At 45.3% G+C, this 8,732-nt stretch overlaps 1 long non-coding RNA gene across 1 annotated transcript; it reads right to left on the bottom strand.

Moving 5' to 3' along the window:
* Positions 1-1,601: 1,601 nt before the first annotated feature.
* On the bottom strand, positions 1,602-7,537 carry LOC308679334. The gene is made up of 4 exons (XR_014028759.1): positions 7,502-7,537; positions 5,187-5,254; positions 4,218-4,301; positions 1,602-1,894 (listed from the first exon to the last, which is right to left on the bottom strand). It is a non-coding gene; the product is annotated as an uncharacterized lncRNA (long non-coding RNA).
* Between the last annotated feature and the right edge of the window lie 1,195 nt (positions 7,538-8,732).

Here is an 8,732-nt window from a genome sequence, read left to right as displayed (position 1 = left end):
GGCAATGAATTCCACAGGCAATGATGCAGTAGAGAGTCACTAGCATGCGAGCCAACCTTATTCAGAAATGTGTGAACAATGTGGCAACAATTTCGGGTTAACCTGGGCTTTGAGCTCAGAAAAGAGTGGGAAACCAACTTAACTGCTTCATTATGTCTCACTTCTGTCCCGTGAAAGATGAGGACTTGGTGATCTTCTGAAGGGGCCCCAGAAAGACTTGATGTGGAGTCTGTTGAATTCACAGAGGGCCATGGAGATTCATGCTGGGTATCCTTAAACCAGGATGAATACGAGGAAAGCAGATAAGAAACATAGAAGGAATGTGTGGCAATTGAGGCAGCCTTGAAGTCCTCAGTTCTCTGTACGCTTTATCAAAATTTTATGGCAATGTAACTGATGTGTTTCTTTTTATTAAGACTATAACAACTCTTGCTTGAAGTACAGGTAGTCCTCGACTTACAACCACAATTGAAGCCAAAATTTCTGTTGCTAAATGAAACATTTGTTAAGTGAATTTTGCCCCATTTTTACAACCTTCCTTGCCAAAATTTTTAAGTGAATCACTGCCGTTGTTAAGTTAGTAACAGGTTTGTTAAGTGAATCTGGCTTTCCCCGATGACTTGGCTTGTCAGAAAGCGATCAGATGACCCCGGGACACTGAAACCGTCATAAATATGAGTTAATTGCCAAGCATCTGAATTTTAAGCACGTGATCATGAGGATGCTGCAACAGTTGTAAGTGAAAAGCAATCATAAGTCACTTTTTTCAATGCCATTGTAACTTTGGTCACTAAATGAACTGTTGTAAGTCGAGGACTATCTGTAACATGAGGTTTGCGGATTAATATTCATGCTTACATCATCTATTAGCTACGCATATGTGTGACTATAATTTTCCTTTCCTGAAATATATAAATAAGAGGGCATTCTTTTGTCTGCAGGAGTTCCTATAGTGCACAGTGTTACACAAATACTGCAGTGAGCCTTGATTATTGGTTTGGGGGAGGGTCCTGTGTCTACTCGCACATTAGCATCCTGAATGCTTGAGAGCCTAAAAATCACAGTCCCGTCAACCACCTCATGGCTGTGTGCAATATGGGAAAGTCACCAGTGTATTCACAAGACCACCATATCTCTGGCCCAGGCTAGCACCCATGCCTAAGGGCCGGTAATGTTTCTTTCAAATATAGTTCTTGCTTCTCCTTTTAGGCCTTCTAATAACAATAATAATAACAACAATAAGAACAATAATGTTGTTGGAAGAGACCTTGGAGGTCTTCAAGTCCAACCCCCTGCTCAGGCAGGAGACCCTATACCATTTCAAACAAATGGCTGTCCAGTCTCTTCTTAAAAACCTCCAGTGTTGGAGCATTCACCACTTCTGGAGGCAGGTTGTTCCACTGGTTAATTGTTCTAACAGTCAGGAATTTTTTCCTTAGTTCTAAGTTGCTTCTCTCCTTGATTAGTTTCCATCCGTTGCTTCTTGTCCTGCCTTCGGGCGCTTTGGAGAACAGCTTGAGTCCCTCCTCTTTGTGGCAGCCCCTGAGATAGTGGAACACTGCTATCATGTCACCCCTAGTCCTTCTCCTCATTAAACTAGACATACCCAATTCCAGCAGCCGTTCCTTATGTGTTTTAGTCTCCAGTCCCCTAATCATCTTTGTTGCTCTTCTCTGTACTCTTTCTAGAGTCTCAACATCTTATTTACATCGTGGTGACCAAAGCTGGATGCTGTATTCCAAGTGTAGCCTTACCAAGGCATTCCTAACTCAACTTGTCATCAACAAGACTCTTAAATCACCTACCTGGTTCCCGGGACATGTTTGAGCCTGAAGATGGGGCGATCACAGATTCCACCCCTTTCAACCTTGAAATCTCTCTCCGGACATAAGCCCTGCAAAAAAAAAAAAAGTCCAAGGATCCACTCATCATATTGAAAGAAAATAAAACAGACCAGAACAGCAAGATAACATTGGGTACAACTTTTTAATAAAATAAAATAATAAAATAAAATAAAATAAAATAAAATAAAAAATAAAATAAAATAAAATAATAAAATAAAATAAAATAAAATAAAATAAAATAAAATAAAATAATAAAATAAAATAAAATAAAATAAAAAAATAAAATAAAATAAAAAAATAAAATAAAATAAATAAAATAAATAAAATAAAATAAAATAAAATAAAATAAAATAAAATAAAATAAAATAAAATAAAATAAAATAATAAAATAAAATAAAATAAAAAGGAAAAAGTTAACATCTGCACTGGCTGTACCCTGCTGGTGCTTCTGGCTACTGGTAGCATCGAGATGATTTTGGCTGATTGTGGGAAAGAGAAGCAGAGTCCCTCTTGGTCCACTGGGATAGCTGCGTACAGGTAATCCTTGATTTATGACCACGAATGAGAGCAGAATTTGCGTTGCTAAGCAAGGCTTTTCCAAAAGACAACTTGACTTTCTTGTTGTTGTTTTTTTGCCTTGAAAACATTTCGCTTCTCATCCAAGACACTTCTTCAGTTCTAACTGAATGGTGGGGAATGATTTATACTCTTTTTAGATGCTTCAAACAAGGTGGTTGTCAAATGAGTCACACCTTGTTTTACCTTTGTTGCCGTGGTTAAGTGAATCACTGCATTGTTAAGTGAATCACAGGGCTTCCCCCCACTGCTTGTCAAAGACTAGCTGGGCAGTTTGCAAGGGGCAATCGCGTGATCCCAGGATGCTGCAACTGTCATAAATATACACGCTGATCATCAAGTGCCCAAATTTTGATCATGTGACCGTGGGGACCCCGAGAGCTGTTATATCTACCCTGGGCTACATACGGGTCCAATAACCATTCAGCATGATGGGAGCTGTAATCCTCATATTTGGAGAGTATCAGTTTGGGCAAGAGGCTCTGGGTTGCTGGCTAAGCTTGGGGTGATACTTCTGTCTTCCGATACTTCCTATATACAAGTAGTCCTCGACTTACAACATTTAGTGACCGTTCAGAATTACGGCGGCACTAAAAAAAGTGACTTAGGACCATTTCTCACAGTTACGACCTTTGCAGCTTCCCCACGATCATGTGATCAAAATCCAGACGCTTGGCAACTGGTTCACACTTATGACCGTTGCTCTGTCCCAGGGCCACACGATCTCCTTTTGCGACCTTCTGACAAGCAAAATCAAGGGGGAAGCCAGATTCTTTTTTAAAAAAAAATGTTTTATTGATTTTTAAGATAAATCTCCTTAATATTTGGTAGACAGCGCGTTGTCTGGGTTTAAATTTTTTTTAAAAAAATTGTAAACAGGATCTATGACAAGGCAATCAAGATGATCAATGAGAAAAGAAGCTTTATATTCCGGTGGCTATTATTTACAGAAACATGAGAAAATGTTTATATTTAGTGGTCATTTATTCAAATAATAAGAACTGTATTAATTTAAGGTTGGCAAAAGGGAATGTTATTGGAAGAAGAGAAAATCAAGCAAAGCCATTATATGGACTATAGCAGTGGTGGCGAACCTATGGCACACGTGCCAGAGGCAGCATGCAGAGCCCTCTGTGGGCATGCGCACCGTCGCCCCAGCCCCGCCTCCCCCCGCGGCCCCCTCCACACCAGCAAACTCCCCCATAGGAGAGTGGCCCCCAGGCGCGGCCCACACGGAGCAGTGCAGCCAAGGACATGGCACCTGGGCAGCAGGGACAAGACTCCGCCCTCACGCCCCATCGCGCGCAGATGATGCTGCATGTCACGGGCAGAGGGCGTGGCCACCATGGCGCTACAGGGCCGCCTAGGCCTTAGAGGTGGGAGGCGGCCTTGTGGGTGGGCAGGGCGGGGCGCGTTTTTGGGGCACTCGGTGTCAAAAAGCTTCGCCATCACTGGACTATAGAATTACAGGACTAATTATTATTGGGAGCCAGATTCACTTAACAACCACGTTACTAATTTATCAACGACAGTGATTCACTTAACAACTGTGGCAAGAAACATCGTAAAATGGGGCAAAACTAACTTGAAAATGTCTTGCTCAATTGCCAAGCATTACCCGTAATGCAAATCCAGATATTGGGTTTTCTATCCTGGGTGAATTCATCCAGTCTCCCTAAAAAGCCATCTAAGTTAACAGCTTAGTTAACAGCAGTCCCTCCATTTAGTGGAGGTGAGTTCCACACGACCCTTTTGCAGCCGCCATCTTGCAGACAACCTTTCCAGTGTGGTCTCTACCTTATTTTGTTTTGCAAGCAGCCTGGGAGGCAGAAGGAGTTGCAAAATTTCGTTCCTGCTCCTCGTATCCAGCGACACAAATGCCTGGGGAGAGAATCACAGTCATTCTCAGTGTTGCAATGTCATCAGGCAAGGTGGCCACATTGCAAGTTGTCCTCAACTTACAACCAATCATTTAGGAACCAAAGTTACAATGGCACTGAAAAAAGTGACTTACAACTTGTCCTCCCACTTAAAATGATCGCAGCATTCCCACGGTCATGTGATCAAAAGTTGGGTGCTTGGCTATGGGCACACATATTTGCAATATTTATGGCTCCTGGGATCACGTGATAATCGTTTGCAATGTTCCCAGCCAGTTTCTGACACACAAAGTTAATGGGTAAAAGCCTGATTCACTTAACAACCACATAATTTACTTAACCACTAGCGATTCACTTAACAACCATGGCAGTGGTGGGATTCAAATATGTGAACCACTGGTTCTCTGTGTGGATGCCGCTTCTGGAAGTCCATTCTGGGCCTGGGCAACAAAAAAATTAGCTACCGGTTCTGCCAAAGTGGTGGGAACCGGCTGAATCCCACCACTGATCCATGGCAAAAAAAAGTTCATAAAATCCAGCTCGCTTAACAACCCCTTCTTAGCTACACTCATTCTGGTTCCAGTGTTGGTTGTAAGTTGAGGACTACCTGTGCTTACTGGGAACCCACATTTTTAAGCCCTCTTCTTACCTAGCCCATCGGAGCAATTATTTTCAACTTAGCCTTCCCAGAAAGGGGATCCCATTTCATGATCTACTCTACCAGAGAGGCAGATGGTGATCTTGGAGGAAATCACGATCCATCTCCATGGCATGGAAATGTGGAACCCTGGGGAAAAAAACCCTTCTCAGGAACCCCCCCACACACACAGCAGCTGACCCCAACTCATCCAGGTCAAACCTTGAAAGGCAATGAACGGTCACTCACGTTGGTCCCCTGTCCATTCGATGACTCTGGTGGGCCCGGGAAGTTCAAAGAGATGGAGGTCGTTGTATCTAAGCAAGTTGAAAGGGGGGGGAGGAATATTTAGAAGGGTCAAGAGTCAATGGTCTGCCCCACTGAAGACAGCAATGCTCCCATCTTGAGGCTAGAACAGGGGAGCATCACCTGGACCTGCAAACCTTGGGGTTGTCTGAATAGTGCAGGGATCTTCAAACTTGGCCCTTTTATGACTTTGTGGACTTCAACTCCCAGAATTCCTCAGCCAGGCACATGTGCCTGGCTGAGGAATTCTGGGAGTTGAAGTCCACAGGTCACAAAAGGGCCAGGTTTGAAGACTCCTGGAATAGTGCAATAATAAGCAAGATCATCAGTAGATGGAGCACTTCAAGGCAAGACTCATGCTGGTAACTACAGATAGTCCTTGGCTTACAACCATTTAACAACCTTTTCAAAGTTAAAGGTAAAGGTAAAGGTTCCCCCACACATGCGTGTAGTCGTTTCCGACTCTAGGGGCCGGTGCTCATCTCCATTTCAAAGCCGAAGAGCCAGAGCTTGTCCGAGGACGTCTTCGTGGTCATGTGGCCGGCATGACTAGATGCCAAAGGCGCACGGAATGCTGTTACCTTCCCACCGTAGGTGTCCCTATTTTTCTACTCGCATTTTTACGTGCTTTCGAACTGCTAGGTTGGCAGAAGCTGGGACGAGTAACAGGCGCTCACTCTGTTATGCGGCACTCGGGATTCGACCCGCCAAACTGCCGACCTTCTGATTGACAAGCCCAGTGTCCTAACCCACTGAGCCACCGCGTCCCTGTGTTTTCAAAGTTACAATGGCATTAAAAAAAGTGACTTATGGACGGTCCTTACATTTACAGCCATAACAGCTTGCCTGTGGGTGATCAAAATTAGGGTGCTTGGCAACTGACTTTGTGCTGACTAGGGGGTCATGTGATCTTCATTTGCAATCTTCTCAGCTGGCTTCCGACAAGCAGGATCAACGAGGGGAAGCCAGATTTGCTTAAGGACCAGGTGATTCAGTTAGCCATGGCAGTGAATTGCTAAACTCGACTCGCTTAACAAGTGATTTGATTAGCAGTGGAAATTCTGGTCTCTATTGTGGTTTTAAGTAACACTTAAAACAGGTCCCCAAATTAAGCCATTTTCTGAGTTCACACAGTACTGAAAAGCCACAACATAACCTGGTTTGTCATGAGAAAATCTACTATGGGGTAGTTAATGGTCGACATCTACTTGAAGGCACATAATGAATGGAAAGGCCAACAAGCTAGACTGGGAGTAGAAAAAAACAGACCAAGATGGCCAGTCAAGGTTAGGAGTTGGTGGGAAAGCCGGCTTGCAACTGACCTTTGCTTGACCACTCCAATGGCAAAGGGGGGGTTCGGAGGGGTGGGTGGGAGGCACCTTGAAAGCACCCCATTCATTAGGCTAGCAATCCAATGATATCGCAAGGACTAATGCAATGGCAAAGCCAGGAACAGACACACCCCCTCCCCGCCCCACCCCATCCATTCCCTCCCATCAGCCAGTTGTTTCTCAGGGTGGCGTTCAATGCATCGCCCATTGAAAGGATCGGAAAGGGATCCAAGATGAATAGAGAATAGAATAGAATAGAATAGAATAGAATAGAATAGAATAGAATAGAATAGAATAGAATAGAATAGAATAGAATAGAATAGAATAGAATAGAATAGAATAGAATAGAATAGAATAGAATAGAAACCTTGGAGGTCTTCTGGTCCAGCCCCCTGCTCAAGCAGGAGAACCTACACCATCTGGGACAGGTGATTGTCTAGTCTCTTCTTAAAAATCTCCAGTGATGGAGCACCCACAATTTCTGGAGGCAAGCTCTTCCACTGGTTAATTGTCCTCACTGTTAGGAAGTTTCTCCTCAATTCCAGGTTGCTTCTCTCTTTGGTCAGTTTCCAACCATTGTTTCTCGTCCTGCCCTCTGGTGCTCTGGTGAACAACCTGGCCCAGCCCCTCAGATACTGGAACATGCTATCACGTCTCCCCTATTTCTTCTTTTCTTTTTGCTCGAATTTGGAAACGAAACCCCGCTTGGCTAAAATGAGAGACTGAAGTCGAGTGTGTGTGTGTGTGGGGGGAGACATGGGGGAGGGGAAGGCTGGGGGGGGGGCGCTTCACACCCACTGAGGATCCCCTCCCTCCCTCCCAGGCACGAGGGTAGAACTCCCATCATTCTGGGGCAGGTCGGGGAGGAGGCTTGGCTGGGGAGGATGGGAATTGTCTTTCCCCTCCGGGCCAGGGAAGGCGACTCACAGCCTGAGAGAGTCCATCAACCATGCTTCCTCCTCCTCCTCCTCCATGGCGGAAGCAGCCGCGGCCACGCGAGCGTTCGGCGAAACGAATGACGTCGCCTCTTCCTGGGAATTCCGAGGCGGGGACACTGAAGCTCCGCCCCCTTCCTCCATCCGCTCCGCCCCCTCGGGTCCTTCCAGTCCCCGGGCAGGCGGGGGCTGCAGAGACCGCGGGTCTTTCGCGGCTCTGCTGGTGTCGCTAGCGCGTTGCCTGTGGATGATGGGGTTTGCGATCTGGTCCGGGCTAGCATTCGCAGAGATTTACCTTCCCGCGACACCTTCGCTTGCAAAATTGATCTCTTAAGCCAGCCCAACGCATTGGATTTGCACCATACACGCGGGCACGTCAGAACGGAGCTGGAAGGGACCTTTGGGGGGGGGTCTTCTAGTGCAAGCCCCCTGCTCAAGCGGGAGATCCTATACCACTTCAGTCAAGTGAATGTCCAGTCTTTTCTTAAAAACCTCCAGGGATGGAGCACCCACAACTTCTGGAGGGAAGACGTTCCACTGGTTAATTGTCCTCAGTGTCAGGAAGTTTCTCCTTAATTCCAGGTTGCTTCTCTCTTTGGTCAGTTTCCAACCATTGTTTCTTGTCGGTGCTTTGGCAAATAAGTTGACCGCCTCCTCTTTGTGGCAGACCCTCAAATACTGGAATATGACTATCATGTCTCCCCTACTTTTTCTTTTCTTTAGACTAGACCTTGGGTAGGCTACCTTGGCTCTTTTATGACTCGTGGACTTCAACTCCCAGAATTCCTGAGCCAGCCATGCTGAGGGGAAAGGGAGAGGTTTCCAAGCTGAGCCGTGCTGGCTCAGGAATTCTGGGAGTTGAAGTCCACGTGTCATAAAAGAGCCAAGGTTGCCTACCCCTGGACCAGCCAGACCCAATTCCTACAACCATTTTTCATATGTTTTAATCTCCAGGCCTTTGATCATCTTAGTTGCTCTTCTCTAAACTTTTTCCAAAGTCTCAATGTCCACACTCTTACCTTACGTATTCTCTAAATGAATTTATAGCTTGCCTGTCCTGCAGGTATGCTGGTAGATACACTCCTTCCTCTTTTCATGTGAATGCTGTTAATTAACTCCCTTAAAGCGTGTTCCCTGCGGAGAGCAAGCAGGCCATGGTCTAGGCATTTTTTAAAAAAACATGATCAGTGTTGAGCTTTCTACCTCCACATCTTTGCCCGGAC

This window comes from Vipera berus, assembly GCF_964194415.1.
Source record: "Vipera berus genome assembly, contig: HAP1_SCAFFOLD_210, whole genome shotgun sequence".
NCBI classification, from domain to species: domain Eukaryota; kingdom Metazoa; phylum Chordata; class Lepidosauria; order Squamata; family Viperidae; genus Vipera; species Vipera berus.
The sequence above is the reverse complement of the archived record's forward strand: the minus strand, read 5'-3'. Positions and strand labels throughout refer to the sequence as shown.